This window comes from Arachis ipaensis, chromosome B6 (genome assembly GCF_059453495.1).
Source record: "Arachis ipaensis isolate K30076 ecotype BB chromosome B6, ASM5945349v1, whole genome shotgun sequence".
Lineage (NCBI taxonomy): Eukaryota > Viridiplantae > Streptophyta > Magnoliopsida > Fabales > Fabaceae > Arachis > Arachis ipaensis.
The window spans coordinates 113,293,251-113,312,034 of NC_142441.1; the positions used below are offsets into that span (position 1 = coordinate 113,293,251).

Consider the following 18,784-nt stretch of genomic DNA (forward strand, 5'->3'; position numbering starts at 1 on the left):
TTTCTTCCACACAATTATTGGAAGCAACTAAGGGTGGAACATCAAGAGCACTCCATCATCCTTCATGAAATCAGAGAAGATCTAAAAGCAATGAAGGAGGAGCAGCCAAGGCAAGGAAGAGACATAGAAGAGCTCAAGGACATCACTAAGGTGGACTCATTCCTTGTTCTTACTTTCTCTGTTTTTCGTCTTCTATGTTATGTGCTTATCTATGTTTGTGTCTTCATTACATGATCATTAGTAGTTAGTAACCTTGTCTTAAAGATATGAATGTCCTATGAATCCATCACCTCTCTTAAAAGAAAAATGTTTTAATTCAAAAGAACAAGAAGTACATGAGTTTTAAATTTATCCTTGAACTTAGTTTAATTATATTGATGTGGTGACAATGCTTCTTGTTTTCTGAATGTATGCTTGAACAGTGCATATGTCTTTTGAAGTTGTTGTTTAAGAATGTTAAATATGTTGGCTCTTGAAAGAATGATGACTAGGAGACATGTTATTTGATAATCTGAAAAATCATAAAAAATGATTCTTGAAGCAAGAAAAAGCAGCAAAGAACAAAGCTTGCAGAAAAAAAAAAAAAAAGGGGGCGAAAAAAAAGGGAATAGGAAAAAATAGAAAGAAAAAGAAAAAGCAAGCAGAAAAAGTCAATAACCCTTAAAACCAAAAGGCAAGGGCAAATAAAAAGGATCCCAAGGCTTTGAGCATCAGTGGATAGGAGGGCCTAAAGGAATAAAATCCTGGTCTAAGCGGCTAAACCAAGCTGTCCCTAACCATGTGCTTGTGGCGTGTAGGTGTCAAGTGAAAACTTGAGACTGAGCGGTTAAAGTCAAGGTCCAAAGCAAAAGAAGAGTGTGCTTAAGAACCCTGGACACCTCTAATTGGGGACTTTAGCAAAGCTGAGTCACAATCTGAAAAGGTTCACCCAATTATGTGTCTGTGGCATTTATGTATCCGGTAGTAATACTGGAAAACAAAGTGCTTAGGGCCACGGCCAAGACTCATAAAATAGCTGTGTTCAAGAATCATCATACTGAACTAGGAGAATCAATAACACTATCTGAACTCTGAGTTCCTATAGATGCCAATCATTCTGAACCTCAATGGATAAAGTGAGATGCCAAAACTATTCAAGAGGCAAAAAGCTATAAGTCCCGCTCATATGATTGAAACTATGTTTCATTGATAGTTTGGAATTTATAGTATATTCTCTTCTTTTTATCCTATTTGATTTTCAGTTGCTTGGGGACAAGCAACAATTTAAGTTTGGTGTTGTGATGAGCGGATAATTTATACGCTTTTTGGCATTGTTTTTAGTATGTTTTTAGTAGGATCTAGTTACTTTTAGGATGTTTTCATTAGTTTTTATGTTAAATTCACATTTCTGGACTTTACTATGAGTTTGTGTGTTTTTCTGTGATTTCAGGTATTTTCTGGCTGAAATTGAGGGACTTGAGCAGAAATCAGATTCAGAGGTTGAAGAAGGACTGCTGATGCTGTTGGATTCTGACCTCCCTGCACTCAAAGTGGATTTTCTGGAGCTACAGAACTCGAAATGGCGCGCTTCTAATTTCGTTGGAAAGTAGACATCCAGGGCTTTCTAGCAATATATAATAGTCCATACTTTGGCCAAGAATTGACGACGTAAACTGGCGTTCAACGCCAGCCTTCTGCCCAAATCTGGCGTCCAGCGCCAGAAAAGGATCCAGAACCAGAGTTGAACGCCCAAACTGGCACAGAAACTGGCGTTCAACTCCACAAATGGCCTCTGCACGTGCTACACTTAAGCTCAGCCCAAACACACACCAAGTGGGCCCCGAAAGTGGATTTATGCATCAATTACTTACTCATGTAAACCCTAGTGACTAGTTTATTATAAATAGGACCTCTTACTATTGTATTAGGCATCTTTGGATCTTTGGATTACCTTATGATCCTTTGATCACGTTTTAGGGGGCTGGCCATCTCGGCCATGCCTGGACCTTCACTTATGTATTTTTAACGGTAGAGTTTCTACACTCCATAGATTAAGGTGTGGAGCTCTGCTGTTCCTCAAAGATTAATGCAAAGTACTACTGTTTTCTATTCAATTCTTCTTATTTCGCTTCTAAGATATCTATTCGCACCCAAGAACGTGATGAAGGTAATGATTATGTGTGACGCTCATCATCCTTCTTCCTTATGAACGCGTGCCTGACAAACACTTCTGTTCTACATGAATTAAGCTAGAATGAGTATCTCTTAGATCTCCTAACCAGAATCTTCGTGGCGTAAGCTAGAATGATGGCGGCATTCAAGAGAATCCGGAAGGTCTAAACCTTGTCTGTGGTATTCTGAGTAGGATTCAATGATTGAATGACTGTGACGAGCTTCAAACTCGCGATTGTTGGGCGTTAGTGACAGACGCAAAAGGAGGGTGAATCCTATTCCAGCATGATCGAGAACCAACAGATGAATAGCCGTGCCGTGACAGGGTGCGTGAGCATATGATTCACTGAGAGGAGGGGATGTAGCCACTGACAACGGTGATGCCCTTGCATACAGCCAGCCATGGAAAGGAGTAAGACTGATTGGATGAAGATAGCAGAAAAGCAGAGGTTCAGAGGAACGAAAAGCATCTCCATTCGCTTATCTGAAATCCCTGCCAATAAATCTACATAAGTATCTCTATCCCTTTTATTGTTTATTTTAATCTAATAAAGTATCATGTTTAAATCCGCCTGACTGAGATTTACAAGGTGACCATAGCTTGCTTCATACCAACAATCTCCGTGGGATTCGACCCTTACTCACGTAAGGTATTACTTGGACGACCCAGTGCACTTGCTGGTTAGTTGTATCGAAGTTGTGACAATTATGAATTAAGATCAGAGCACCAAGCTTTGGAGCCATTACCAGGATTTGTTCGAGCCTGGAGATCACAATTTCGTGCACCAATAATACTTCAACCTCTGGCCATTAACTGTAAACTTTCTGTCAGAATTCTCTTCCCGAATCTCTACATGACCATACGGTGATGCTCTGGTTACCACAAACGGTCCTGACCACCGGGATTTTAGCTTCCCGGGAAAAAGTTTGAGTCGTGAATTAAACAGAAGCACCCTCTGACCTGGCTCAAAGACTCTGATGGCAATCTTATTGTCATGCCATATCTTAGTTCTCTCCTTATAAAGCTTGGCATTCTCATAGGCCGAATATCTGAATTCATCAAGCTCATTCAACTGAAGCATTCTTTTTATTCCTGCAGCCTGAGCATCAAAATTTAGATACTTGATTGCCCAGCAAGCTCTATGTTCTAGCTCAACTGGCAAGTGACAGGCTTTACCATAGACCAACTGATAAGGGGACATGCCAATAGGAGTCTTGTAAGCTATTCGGTATGCCCAAAGAGCAACATCAAGCTTCCTAGACCAGTCCTTCCTTGAGGTACTGACAGTCTTCTCTAGAATCCTCTTGAGTTTCCTGTTAGAAACCTCAACCTGTCCACTTGTCTGAGGGTGATAGGGAGTTGCCACTTTATGACAGACTCCATACCTCTACACAAGTGAGTCTAGCTATTTGTTACAAAAGTGACTTCTACCATCACTAATGAGTGTCCTTGGGACACCATACCGGCTGAAAATATATCTCTAAAGAAAGCTCATCACCACTTTGGCATCATTGGTGGGTAGAGCCACAGCTTCCACCCACGTGGATACATAATCAACTGCCACCAAGATATAGTTATTAGAATATGAGGGTGGAAAAGGTCCCATGAAGTCAATACCCCACACATCAAACAACTTAATCTCAAGAATCCCCAGCTATGGCATCTCATGGTTAGAAGGGAGAGTCTTAGCTCTTTCACATCTGTCACAGTTTTTCACAAATGGTCTTGAATCCCGGAAGAGAGTCGGCCATTAAAAACTGCTCTGAAAGACCTTTGTAGCTATCATTTCACTACCAAAGTGGCCTCCATAATCAGAGCCATGACAGTGCCAAAGAATTTGATGTGTTTCCTCATCTGAGACATACCTCTGGATTATACCATCTGAGCATCTTCTAAAAAGGTATGGTTCCTCCCAAAAGTAGTACTTTGCATCAGTCAGTAGCTTCTTCACTTGTTGTTTACTATACTCTTTTGGAATGAAATTCATGGCTTTGTAATTTGCAATGTCCACAAACCATGGAGCCTGCTGAATGAGGAACAGTTGCTCATCCAGAAATGTCTCAGTCACAACTGTGGGTGGGTGCATGCCCTCTTCAGGTTCAATCCTGGAAAGGTGGTCAGCTACTTGATTTTCTGACCCTTTTCTATCTTTGATCTCAATATCTAACTCCTAAAGGAGTAGCACCCATCTAATTAATCTTGGTTTAGAATCCTGTTTGGTTAGAAGGTACTTCAAAGCAGCATGATCAGTATAAACAATAACCTTAGAACCAATTAAATAAGATCTAAACTTATCAATAGCATACACAATAGCTAATAATTCTTTTTCTGTAGTTGTGTAATTCTTTTGAGCATCATTTAACACACGACTAGCATAGTAAATGACATGCATAAGCTTGCCATGCCTCTGTCCTAAAACAGCTCCTATAGCATAATTACTAGCATCACACATCAATTCAAATGGCAAATCCCAGTCAGGGGGTACTATGATGGGAGCAGAGGTAAGGTTTGCTTTTAGAGTTTTAAAAGCATACAGACGGTCAGTATCAAATACAAAAGGAACATCAGCAACTAGTAGGTTGCTCAATGGTTTAGCAATCTTAGAAAAATCCTTTATAAATCTTCTGTAAAATCATGCATGACCTAAGAAACTCCGGATTGCCTTAACATCAGATGGTGGTGGTAATTTTTCAATTACCTCCACCTTGGCTCTATCAACCTCAATCCCTTTGCTTGAACTCCGGTGTCCAAGAACAATACCTTCTGTAACCATAAAATGACATTTTTTCCAATTTGAAACAAGGTTTGATTCTTGACACTATTTCAAGACCAGAGATAAATGCTTAAGGTAGGATTCAAAAGAATTACCAAAAATAGAAAAATCATCCATGAATACCTCAATAAACTTTTCAACCATATTAGAAAAAATGGAAAGCATACACCTCTGAAAAGTTGTTGGGGTATTACAGAGTCCAAATGGCATTCTCCTGTAAGCAAATACTCCAAAAGGACATGTGAATGCCGTCTTTTCTTGATCTTGAGGGTCCACTGCAATTTGGTTATATCCAGAATATCCATCTAAAAAACAATAAAAAGCATGACCAGCTAACCTCTCAAGCATCTGATCAACGAAAGGTAGGGAGAAGTGATCCTTCTTTGTAACAGTGTTGACTCTCCTGTAGTCTATGCACATTCTCCATCCTGTGACGGTCCTTGTAGGAATTAGCTTATTCTTTTCTTTCTTGATCACTGTCATCCCTCCTTTCTTGGGAACTACCTACACAGGACTCACCCAAGGGCTGTCAAAAATATGGCATATAATGCCGACTTTCCATAGTTTCATTACCTCTTTTTGGACCACCACTTTCATAGTTGAATTGAGTCTCCTTTGTGGTTGCACAACCGGTTTAGCATCATCTTCAAGAAGGATCTTGTGCATATATTTGGTTGGACTAATCCCCTTTAAATCACCAATGGTCCACCCAAGAGCTGTTTTATGGCTCCTGAGCACTGTAATAAACGCCTCTTCCTCACCAGGCTTCAAGGAAGAGCTAATAATCACTGGATATGAATCATTTTCACCTAAGAATACATATTTCAGAGAAGAAGGCAAAGGCTTTAGCTCAAGCTTAGGGACTTATTCCTCCACCTTAGGCGTGTTCATACTCAGAGACAGGATCCAGAATATCATCAAGTACCTCAGCTTCTAGTACCTTTTGAACACGTGGTTCAACAACATCAACTCTCATACACCCTTCAGAATCATTAGGGTGTTTGAGGGCTTCAAATACATTAAGGACCACATGTTCTTCATTGACCATCAGGGTTAATTCACCCTTTTGCACATCAATCAGAGCTCTACCTTTAGCTAAAATGGGTCTTCCAAGAATAATAGAGGACTTTTTATCCTCTTCCACATCCAATATAACAAAATCAGCAGGAAAAATAAATGGCTCTACTTTTACAAGTAAATCCTCAACAACCCCCACATAAAATTTAATAGAAAGATTAGCAAGTTGAAGAGAAATACGAGTGGGTTTTACCTCCTCAATTTGGAGCTTTTTCATAACTGAAAGTGGAATGATATTGATGCTAGATCCAAGATCACACAAAGCTCTCTGAATAGTGACATCTCCAATGGTGCAAGAAATTACAAAGCTCCATGGATCCTGCAGCTTCTCAGGAAAGTTATGTTGAATAATAGCACTGCATTCCTTAGTTAACACCACTGTCTCTTGTTCCTTCCAATTACTCTTGTTAGTTAACAGTTCTTTCATGAATTTAGCATAGAGAGGCATTTGCTCAAGAGCCTCAGAAAAAGGAATGTTGATCTACAGCTTCTTTAAGACTTCAAAAAATTTAGAAAATTGATTGTCTTTGGAAGCCTTTTTAAGTCTCTGAAGATATGGCATTTTAGGCTTGTACTCAGGAGCCTTTGGCAATGTAGGATGAGTGTTAAGAGAGAATGAGAATGGGTTATCTGCACGCCTAGGAGGGACTTGCTCCACCTCTTCTTTCTTCTCCTCTGGAGCTTCTTTTTCAACTAGCTCTTTATTGACCTTAGTCTCAGAACCAGCTACTTTACCACTTCTCAATTGAATGGCCTTGCAATCTTCTTTTGGGTCACCACTGTATCACCAGGAAATGTACTTGGAGGCCTCCCAGGTATTTGCTTGCTCAACTGGCCCACTTGCACCTCCAAGTTTTTTATGGAAGCTCTAGTTTTCTGCATAAAATTATTTAACATTGTTTCCCAATCAGTGTTCTTCTAGGGCTGAGACTTTGCCTGCTGAGGTGGTTGTTGTTAATGAGATTGAAACTAGCGGTTATTTTGATTGTTTTGTTGAAAACCGCCCTGAGAATTATTGTTGAAATTCTGTGATCTCTAAGGTTGCTCTCTCCACCCAAAATTTGGGTGATTTCTCCACCTCTGATTATAGGTCTTAGAGTATGGATCATTATTGGGATTTCTAGGAGAATTCCCCGTGTAATTGACCTATTCAGTAGAAGATTGAGCATAATCATAATTCTCACCTTGAATAGAGCTACCAGTCATGTCATAAAGGGCCTCTTTAGGTACATTCTGAGTGTTGACAGCTGAAACCTGCATCCCACTCAATTGTTGAGTAAGAAAATTCATCTGCTGAGACAAAATTTTGTTCTGAGCAAGAAGAGCATCAAAAGCTTCTACTTCCATAATGCTTTTCTTCTGAGGAGTCCCAGAGTTCACAGGATTCCTGTTAGATGAGTATAAGTATTGGTTGTTAGCAACCAACTCAATAAGCTCAGTAGTATCCTCTGGTGTCTTCTTCATGTGCAATGAACCACCTGCAAAATTATCTAAACACATCTTGCACATTTCACATAAGCCCTCATAGAAGATATCCAGCTGAGTCCATTCAGAAAACATGTCCGGAGGGCATTGCCTAGTCAGTAGCTTGAATCTCTCCTATGCTTTATAAAGGGTCTCACCATCTTTCTGTCTGAAGGTCTGGACCTCCACCCTTAGCATAGTCAGCTTTTGTGGTGGGAAAAATTTAGTCAGAAATGCAGTGACCATCTTATCCCAAGTATCCAGACTCTCCTTGGGTTGAGAATTTAACCACAGCTTTGCTCTATCCCTCACAGCAAATGGAAAGAGCTTGAGTTTGTATACCTCAGGATTCACTCCATTAGTCTTCATAGTATCACAAATCTGCAAAAAATTAGAAATAAACTGATTTAGGTCTTCATAAGGAAGTCAATGATATTGGCAATTTTGTTGCACAAGAGTGACCAGATGTGGCTTCAGTTAAAATTTGTTTGCAGTTATGGGAGGCACCACAATACTTTTGTCATAAAGATCTGCATTGGGAGTAGTGTGTGAGCCAAGCACTCTTCTAGGTTGCTCATTCTGATTCAGATTTGCCATATTGGCATTTACATCATGATTCTGATCTATGGTAGACTCTGCAGCTTCCCTTTCAAGAGTTTCACTCAGATTTTTACTAGCCTTGTAAAGTCTAGCTTGTTGCAAACGCCTCCTCAAAGTCCTTTCAGGTTCTGGATCAAAATCTGTAAGGGGTTCCTTATCCCTGTTCCTGCTCATAAACAGACAGAAAACAAGAAAAAAAGTGAGAATCTCCACATCAGAGTGCAGAGAATTCCCAGTGAGGTAACCTGTGTAAAAGAAATAAAATGAAGCAACTAAATAAATTAAGTAATAAAATTCAAAAATTATAGCAAAACTAGGACAAAAAATTTTCGATATTTTTTTTGAAAATTAAACAGGAAAGATTAAAATAAAAATAACTAGGGGATACCAAATTTAATTTCGTAAATTACAGAAAAATTGTAGCTAAAAATTTTGAAAATTAAAGTGTAAAATTAAGTAAAATTAAAGCTAAAGCACCTAATCTAAGCAATCAAACAACTAATAGTTGTCAATCACAGTCAATCCCCGGCAACGGCACCAAAAAATTGGTGCCAAATTTAAAGTCCACAAACTAACCGGCAAGTGCACCGGGTCATACCAAGTAGTTCCTCAAGTGAATGAGGGTCGATCCCATGAGGATTGATGGACTAAGCAACAATGGTTAAATGATTTACTTAGTTAGACAAACAGAAATGGTATTTTGAGTTCAATTGCATCAAATAGCAATTCAGAGAATCAGAAAAGCAAGCACTAAGCAAGTTGTGAAATATATATGGAGAAACAGTTAAAGCTTCAGAGTTGTCTATCTTCCAGATTGACTTTTCTTACTAACTATTTTAATCATGCAAGATTCAATTCATGGCAAACTATATGTGACTAAACCCTAATTCCTTAGACCTTTTTAGTCTCCTCTAACCTTCATCAACCGCCAATTCCTTGGTCACTTAATTCCAATTAGAGGGTGAAGTCCAATTCTAGTTTATATGCCACAGAAACCCTAATTACCCAAATATAAGAGGATTATATGTCACGTATCCCGTTAAGTCCAGATAATTAGATGTTTAGGAGAAATTATTTTCAATCTGTTGTTCAAGTAAAGAGCTTTTTCAAGTTATACAAGAACTCAATTAGAACCAGGGTCATACTTCTGTTCCACCCATATTCATAAGATAAAGAACGAAAACAATTCTTGAAACAAAAAACAGTACATAAATTAAAATAGAAAAATAATAGTATCAATCCATACAATAGACAGAGCTCCTAACCTTAACAGTGGAGGTTTAGCTGCTCATGGTTCAGAGAGAAAACTAAGATTCTGAAAAAATGTAAATTATGAAATGATGTAGAAGAGAAGAGAGAAGAGCTCGAAGGGCTAATTCTTTTTCATTTTATATCTAATCCTAATTAATGTAAATTATATTTCCTAAAACTAAATAATATCTTTTCCTATTTTGAAACGAAATAAAGTTTAATCAGAAAATCAATTAACATTTCGTGCAAGCCTTGAGGAACGAATGGGGACCACTTGGTTCATTAATATTGGCGCCTAACTTGGCAAGGATCAGCGCCTAACTTGGAGGAGGCAGTGGAGAGTGGCTTGAAGTGCTTGAGTTAGCACCTAACTTGGGTTGGTGTGGCGCCTAACTCCAAGGTTGCTAAATCCAATTAGTGTGCTTTGTTGTGCTTGGAATCTCAAGTTAGGCGCTACCTTGGCAGACTTCTCTTCAAGCATTCCTTGTACTGGTGCCTAACTAGGTAAAACCCAAGTTAGGCACCAACCATGCAGCCTTGGATTAATGGATTTAGTTGATCTTGGCGCCTAACTTGAGAAACCTCAAGTTAAGCGCCACCCTTGCAGAATTGATGGAAGAGAAGTATGGACTATTATACATCTTTGGAAAGCTCTGGAAATTAGCTTTCCAACACCACTAAAATCACATCAATTGGACTTTTGTAGCTCGAGTTATTCAGGTTAGAATGCAGAGAGGTCAGGGTTGACAGCATCATTCGCTTTCTTCTCTTTTTCTACGGAAACTCCATTAAATCTATCCAAATGCTACCTGAAATAAACAGAATTGCACACGACTCAAAGTAGCATCCATGGTGGCTGTAAGATAATTAATTCTTGATTAAACTCAACAATTTGAATGCAAATTCACTAGGAAAATATAAAAAAGATGCTCACGCATCATACGCGCGTGTGGGCGTGCGTTTTGAAATGCTAGCATATGCAAGCACCCTGCTCGCGTACGCGAGATACCCAACCTGAATAGGTTGGTCACGTCTTGTGTAGGTGGTCTTGTATGCAACCCCTCAAAAATCACTGCTCACGTATGCCAGCACCCTACTCGTGTACACAAGATGCCCAACCCAAATAGGTTGGTCACGTCGTGTGCAATGGTCGCGTACACAAGCTATGCAGAACAGCTAAAATGCTGAATGCTGCAGAATTTTCAGTTTTGCCCTCCAAACTTCTGACGCGCATAACTTTTTTTTTTTAAATATTTTTCATCTGTTCTTCAAACGGCATAAATTTCACGGACCCAATTTTCATGTGAAACAAATTTGAAACAATTTGGGGGTTCGGAAGCCGGGTTATGGCTCACCAAAGTTCGGCCAAAAATTAGTTTTACACAAAAACCTCAAACCTCAATTTTCATTAAAAACCAAACTCAAATCCCACTTCCTATGCATATATTCAGCACAACACATACCATTTAAAATGCCAAAACCTCCACACCCTACCTCAATCAATTATACTCCTATATACACAATCTCATACCTAAATTCATAACTTAAATCAACAAGATCCACCAACAATCTATCACAAAATACATATTCACCCTCATACCTTGTCAAACATCATTAATTTATCATTTAGCATTTTATCACCAATCTCAACAACAAACCAAAACTCAACCTTTTTCAACATATCTCATTAAAGCATGAAATAATTTACATACTCATTCATTCATTCCTATCCTATGGTCGTCTAGCCTAAGTTTTCACAAGACATTATATATTAAATACGAGAAACCAAAACTATACCTTGGCCGATTTTCTCGTATAACCCGAGACAACCCACTTAGGTGAAAAAGCAAGCCCTCAACACCATAATCCTGCCTCCCAAACTCCTAACCAAGCTTCTAATGTTTTGAATTTTGTTTCTTATCACATATATACATACACCTAACACAATTATCACATATACATACCCAAAATTTAATTTCCAACACACTAAACCAAAGAATTGAGTAGGGTTAATGATCCTTAGATCCTTACTGTAACCAAGTGCCAAATGAGCAAGAGTGAGCATTTTTTACAAGCTAATCGAATCCTATAACACCAAAGGACCAAAATCTCAACACCCGCCATATCTAATTTTTGAAAAATAGGAGAAGGAAGAAAATGAATTGAAATTGAGACTTCCTTACCGAATTAGTCACCGAGATTCGTAGAGCTCTACGCCGCAGACGCGTGGGCGCAAACAGTGCGACGATCGGAGCTTGAAGCGAAAAGATATGGTAGTTTGAAATGAATGTTAGGGTTGGAAGCTCTGCTTCCTCCTTCCCCTTTCTTGTGCAGTGTGGATATCATTTGGGGGAAGAAGAAGATGCTGAGCCTCTAATTAATGAGGCTTAGGTTGGTCCCTTGGGCCCATTTTGGGCTGGGTTCGGCCCAATCTTGGGCCAAATTCTTTGAAATTAGTGTCAAAATTCTTGTTTTAATTAACTCTATCACATTTTACTATCAAATTTACATTTCTAATTTTCTTTACTAAAAAATTAATTTATTTTTTAATTATTCGTTAATTTTACGGAGTTTACAACTAGCCCACTATCAACACCACCATGAACACTTAAAAATAAAAAAGGAAAGAAAACGGTGAGCTGAAACTAAAAACGCGTTCTCCTCTCCACTTCTTCCCAAAATAAAAAGAAAGTTGAAGCATGAAGGTGAGAAACTCTAGCCTCTCCCCCACCGTCGTAAGGGTTGTCAAACCACCGTCGCATGGACTGCTGCAAGGATTGCCGCTGTGTCGTTCGTCGCAACTTCTTCCACGAGCTCGGTGTCAGTCCCTGGCATTCATCTGCTCCGTTGCGCTCCTGCCATCCTCCATCGCTCTCTTATTGCCGTCTGTCGTGCTTAAGCACTACCGTCTTCGTCTGGTCGTGGTGCTCGAAGTCCCCAACCCACCAATCGTAGCTTCTTCCTCAAGCTCAGCATCTTCGAGTCTGCTCTTTGTTTGATCAGCCACAGGAAGCCGCCGTCCGTTGTGCTCATCGTCTAGCCTTCGTCTCCGTCGCACTCCTGCCCCTCTTCTCAGATTGCTCCGAAGTCAGAACAAAGGTTTAGAATTCTGCTACTCAGATTGGTTTCTTCATTTTTTTTTTAATTTTTCATTCCTCATTCTTTTTAACTATGCTCTCTGCTACTGTGTTGTACTTTATTTTGTTACCTTTTCTTGTGTTATGTTGAAAAAAAATGTGCTAAACTTTTGATAATCCTTGTTAAAATTATGTTAAATTATGTTCTTTGTGAGTGTAAGCTGTGAATATTGGATTATACTTTTTAACAATGTATTCTTTTTGGTTAAATTAATATGTTAATCCCTGGAATTTTTAGAGAATTCCAAATAAATCTTCATGCTTCAAAATTTTGTAATTGTGTCCTTAAAAAACTTCAAAAATAAAAAAAAAATCAATGTAAATAGAATATTCTGATATGTGAAAACTCTAACCAATGTCCAACAGCGTACATGAGTTGGATTTTAAGTTTCCATATGAAAATTTTTCATATTTTTCCAGCTAAATCTCATATTCCGGACCTAAAAAGTAACATAAGCATACTAAACATGCTTTTATTATGATTGAGTCTTCTCTGCTTCATTGAACTGAATTTATTTATTGAATTTTGCTCAAGTTGTATCTTGTTTTGAACTGATTAAAATAAATGATAAAATTTTTATTGTTGAATTTTTGTTGTTGTATAATCTTGTTTGGATTAAAAAAAAAGAAATAACGTACTAAAAGAAAAAGAAGAAAGTTAGTGCATAAAGAACTAATAAAGGTTTTCTTCCTTTAGTATGTCTCGCTCTTCACCTCTTTTCTCTTGATTTGGTTTTGGTTTTGCTTTTGTCTTGAATTCGATTATTTTATTTTAATTGAATATTGTGGGTCTCATCATTTTGAAGCTATCTAAGTTTTTCACCTCCATTCTTATGGATTTGATTAAGTTTCAAACATACTGACTTTGCTAAAACGGGGAATAGGAGTGCATCATTCTGGTTTAATTCCAATTCTAAAGGAAGTGATTGAGATTTTATTTCAAGGAGGACTAATAAAGGTTGGTAGACTTTATATATATATATATATATTCATTTTGTAATTTGCTTAATTTATTTTTTACAATATGACTTCATTTTTCTGGAAATGTAGTGTTAGAAATAAGGAGAAAATCCGACAATATATCATATTTAAGTATATTAAATTCTAGTTCTTATTTTATTTGCTTAGATAATTACGATTGCTATATTGTTGTTGTGCATTCATTACTTCAAAATTTTAGAATCTGATTACTGGTTACCTGAACTCTTTCAAGAGCTTAAAAATTTTAAAACTAATGTTATGCTATCATTATCTCCAAATTACTGTCTTAGCGGACTTTGCAGGGATGTTTCCAATAAAAGTTACCATGCAAATAATGAAATCTTGTTATTTGCTGCTGCAAGAGCACTCTCCAAATCACCTTGGTGGTTTGTTTGTCATACGACTCCCGAGAGTGCTTAAAGTTACTGCCCAAAGCTTTATTCAGGTGGCTTTTTTGTCTCTTTCGTAGGGGTGGAAACAGGCCAGGCTTTGTTCTTAACAGGCCTGGCCTGTCATGTAGTTGATAGGCCTGAGCCTGATCTACAGCCTGCTATAGGCTTTTTTCAAAGTATTAAGTCTGGCCTGTTATTCAGCTTGGCCTGGCCTAAAGCCTATTAAAAGGCCTGCTAATTTTTCTTTTACAAAAATAAAAATATTATTTAAAAAAATATTTTTTAATAAACATATCTATATGTAAAATGTTATATTTAATATTTATAAAAATTTTAAATTTTAAAGTATTTAAAATATAAAAAATTATTTATAATTAAATATAATAAATTTAAAATATCTCATAATTTTGTTAATAATAAAAAGTTATTTATATATGTAATTATGTATTAAAAGGCTCAAGCAGGCCTGACAGGCCAATAAGGCTAATTAGTGAGTTTGGGACTGGCCTATTAACATAATAAAGCTTTTATAAGAGCCTGAGCCTATGCCTATTTTATAATAGACCAGGCTGCAGGCCCCTGGCAGGCCGCCGGGCCTTTTTCCACCCCTACTCTTTTGTTATTAACATCAATTGACTTAAAAAGTAGCAAGAGAAGTTGCATCAAGTTGATTGTAGGGCCTAACAAAAAGAAGATGGGCCAAGCCCATCACTTTTCACTCTTTCCCTTCTGCTTCAATGGGCACACACGAAAGTAATACACACATATTTTTGTTGAATCACTTCAAAATCTTCACTGCCAATGCTTTGTCCCTCCCTCATGTCACTTCATCAATAATTCTTTCCTCCTTCATATCACTTTTTCAACAACAATTTCATACCTTTTTATTTCAATTAATTTTACTACTCCTCTTCTATTCCAACTCTATTATACCCTATCAAGTGTGCTTTCTTATGTTGGCTTTTATTCCAAAACTCCATTGAAATAGTCTAAGCTTGAAGAAGAGGAAAATCATCTTTAATTCAAGCATTACCAATTATTAAGACATTAAGGTGATTCTTTAACTTAATAATTACCTATATCTTTAATTTTTGTCATGCTGATAATTATGGGGATTAATAAATCCAAAAATTTAGGGTTAGGGTAAGATAAAATTTAGGATTATTTGGTATATAGGTTCTATTATATCAATTGATATTAAGATTAACTTATTAGAGTTACTATTGTTATGTTTGTGGTATTAGATACTCAAGGGAACCACTCTCCTTGCTTGTTAGAACTTGTGGAGTAGAAATTCCTCTCTTGGATTTTAGTTTGTGAGTAAACTTTGTATCTATACTTAAATTTTAGCATTGTATCATTTTTATAACGATTGAAAACAATTTTATAATTTATTATTTAATTATTTACTAACTTATTTGTTAATATGATATTTATGTTAAATATTTTACAAAAAAAATCCCACTTGAGACGTGATATTTTACGTTGAAATGAATGAAGTGGTTATTTGAGAAATTAAACTATAATGTAAATATTATCTTGCATATACAATTTGAAAATAAATTTAGTATTGAATTTGGATAAAGTTATTACATGAATTATTACTATTGAATTGATGATGTATTTATTAATTTATTCACAACCTTTAGCTTGATCATGATTTGTATGTTAAAATATTTTGGAAGGTTCTATGAAAGAAACTGCAGCTAGCGGCAGTAAGCGCTAGACTTGGTGCACCTTGTCAGTATATAATTGCATTTTTCAGGACCATATGAGATGAAATGGTTTCTTTTTGTTTCATGTCCACAAAACTAGTGGAACATGTCTGTTTCAGAACTCACACGAAGGAAAATAACCTAAGTGTGATTTCTGTCTGTTATTTTGACTTTTCTGGATTAGATAACTTTCCGCGTATATTGTTATAAATAAAGAAGTTTGAATGTTTGATATTTATAATTAATTATCATTGTGTTTGAGTATAATTTTGTCACTATTATTAAGGTGGATTTATTTTAACTGAGAGTTTACTAATTATACAACTGTCTCTTGTGGGGCTATAGATGCTCTGCTTACTCACTGAGTTGCAAAACTCACTCTATTGTTCTTTCATTTTTCAGATATAGGCATCGATCCTAATCCAACTTCATCAGTTTCGCTCTAGCTTTGTTTGTGTTGGTGAGCCCTTTACTGTTAAAGGGCTTGATGTTTTATGTAAATAGTTTTAAAACTCTGTAGACGTGTTAAACTGCTCTATGTGACACAGGTAGGATCATACTTTAGTGACTTGAGTCTGTTGCTTTGTAAATATTTTAGTAGATGAAGCTAATAGACTATGATTTGTTGTAAATACTTAAGTCGAATTTTATATAAATATGCAGAGTATGTTTTAAATATGAGGTTGAGAATGTGTTGCCTTTTAGTATAATCGAAAATTCTATTTGTTCTGTTTTCTATAATATCGATTTCTGAGGCTTGCTTGGGAAGATTTTCCTAAGCACCACTCACGGTTAGAGTGGGTCGTGACAAATTGGTATTAGAGCTCAGGTTTTCCTGTGTAATATGGAGCAGTTGTCCTATAGTAAGATCATGAATGTGTAAATAGAAGCCGGCCCATTTTCACAAGTTGTCATGTTACTAAGGACTTATAGGAATGTTCGTAAAATAAGGTCTTTAAAGTGTGTTTTCATTGTTTTCTGTGTTTAAGCCTATCTGTATTTGATATAATCATTCATTCTTAGGTGGAAGATGCCACCTAAACGTCGTATTCCTACTCCAGGGGCAGGAGCGCGTAATGCTCCTAATATTGAAACTAATAGAGCACCTTCTCCCTCACTCAGTCAATGGGGTGGTGGTCATAGAAGACCAATAGGGCAAGGCAGAGGTGCGACTATTGCAGAAGATCCAGTGAATGTTGCTACTGAGATACGAGGACTTCATCAAGTTGTTAATAATCTTGTGGAGTCCTTGACTGATCAAAGAGAGGTTAGAGCCCCACCTTCTACGAGGCCAAATATCCTTAATCAAGAAAACCAACAACCTCTTGGGGAACGAGCTGTCACTCTCCAATCTTTCCTTAAACTGAATCCACCTACCTTCTCTGGAAATCTTTTGGAGGACGATCCTCAGTTCTTTATTGATAGCTTGAACAAAGCTTTTCGAGCCCTCAGATGCCTAGATAACACAGCGGTAGATCTAGCTACATACAATTTAACAGGGCATGCTTATCATTGGTATGAAACACTTCTTCAAAGTAGAAGGGCACGTCGAATGCCACCTCTTTTGTGGGATGAGTTTGTTAAGATCTTTTTGGAAAGATTCCTTCCTACTAGCATAAAGGAGAAAAATGCTGTTGATTTTGAGAAGTTGAGGCAAACTCCTGGTATGTCTGTGATGTAGTATGAGAATCGTTTCACTGAGCTTTCTAGATATGCTGAGTGCTTAGTGACTCCGGATATCATGAGAGTCAAGAGATTTGTTCGAGGACTAGCAAACTCTTACTTCACTACTCTTTCACCCATGGTTGGGAGCATGACCTATTCAGAAATTGTACATGCTGCTTACGGTATTGAACCAAGCATGCAGAGATCCAAGCCTTCAGAAATTCTTAGGTCACTATGTCAGCATTATGAGAAATATCATTCTGGAGCATGCTTCAAGATTACTGGAGCATGTTATGGTTGTGGACAGACTGTTCACCTTTATAGAGATTGTCCTCATCCTCGGGGAAGTTCCATTCAAAGTTCAACATTACCTGCAACATCCACTCCATCTTTCTCAGCTATGTCGCTTGAAAATTCTTCAGCTTCATTAGTTAAGGGCGCAGGTAGAGGATCTGGTGGTCGAGGGTCTAATAACAAAGGTGTAGCACAAGGTGGCAAAGGTCAGTCACAAATTCATGCTTTAACCGGTCAGGATGCTCAGGCTTCAAATGCAGCGATAGCAGGTACGTTACAAGTTTACTCCATATATGCTCAAGTATTGTTTGATCCAGGTTCTCATCACTCTTATATATCCCCATATTTTGCATCTCGTTTAGATAAGCAAGTTCAAATATTAGACTGTCCATTTTATGTTGGTACTGCACTTGGAGTTTCTGCAATAGTTCAGTATGTTTATCGATCTTGCATTGTTAGAGTGAACATTGTTGATACCTTAGTTGATTTGATCCTTCTTGAAATGATGGATGAATTTGATGTCATCTTGGGTATGAATTGGTTATCATCTTATCATACCGATGTAAGTTGCTTCTCCAAAATAGTAAAATTTGATATTCCGAGCATTCCACCCTTTGTTTTCTTTGGTGAGGGTTGTTCTACCTTGGCTGATCTTATCTCTTCTACAAGTGCTTCACACTTGATGGATAAAGGAAATCAAGGATTTCTTGCAGTAGTTAGGGACGTTGAAGCCAAAGTACCTAGCATAGATCAAGTTCCCATAGTTAGGGAATTTTTAGATGTATTTCCAGCGGAACTACCAGGCATACCACCGAATTGGGAGGTAGAGTTTTCCATAGACCTAGCCCCAGGGGTTTCTCCTGTGTCAATCCCTCCTTATCGCATGGCTCCCGCGGAATTACGAGAGTTGAAAATTCAGTTACAAGAGCTATTAGACAAGGGATTTATTTGTCCTAGTATTTCTCCTTGGGGAGCTCCGATCCTCTTTGTAAAGAAAAAGGATGGTTCAATGCGATTGTGCGTCGATTATCGGCAACTTAACAAAGTAACTATTCGCAACAAGTATCCCTTACCAAGGATTAATGATTTGTTTGACCAACTCCAAGGAGCTTCTTGTTTTTCCAACATAGATCTTCGTTCTGGATACCATCAATTAAAAGATTAAGGGAGAAGACATTCCAAAAATGGCTTTTCGAACTCGATATGGGCACTATGAATTTTTGGTGATGCCTTTTGGTTTAACCAATGCCCCAGCTGCTTTTATGGACTTGATGAACCGTGTA

The 18,784-nt window shown here is 37.5% G+C and overlaps 1 long non-coding RNA gene and 1 other non-coding gene across 3 annotated transcripts in view; one reads left to right on the forward strand and one right to left on the reverse strand.

Moving 5' to 3' along the window:
• Positions 1–4,556: 4,556 nt before the first annotated feature.
• LOC148562353 (uncharacterized) overlaps positions 4,557–18,784 on the reverse strand; it is a 34,004-nt gene continuing 19,776 nt past the window's right edge. For both annotated transcript variants that reach the window (XR_015886225.1, XR_015886224.1), the window contains exons 3-4: positions 7,982–8,232; positions 4,557–7,847 (exon numbers count right to left, since the gene is read on the reverse strand). This is a non-coding gene — a long non-coding RNA (uncharacterized LOC148562353). The remainder of the gene's footprint in view (positions 7,848–7,981; positions 8,233–18,784) is intronic.
• Positions 7,557–7,664, forward strand: LOC148562354 (small nucleolar RNA R71). Its single transcript, XR_015887808.1, has one exon. It is a non-coding gene; the product is annotated as a small nucleolar RNA R71 (small nucleolar RNA).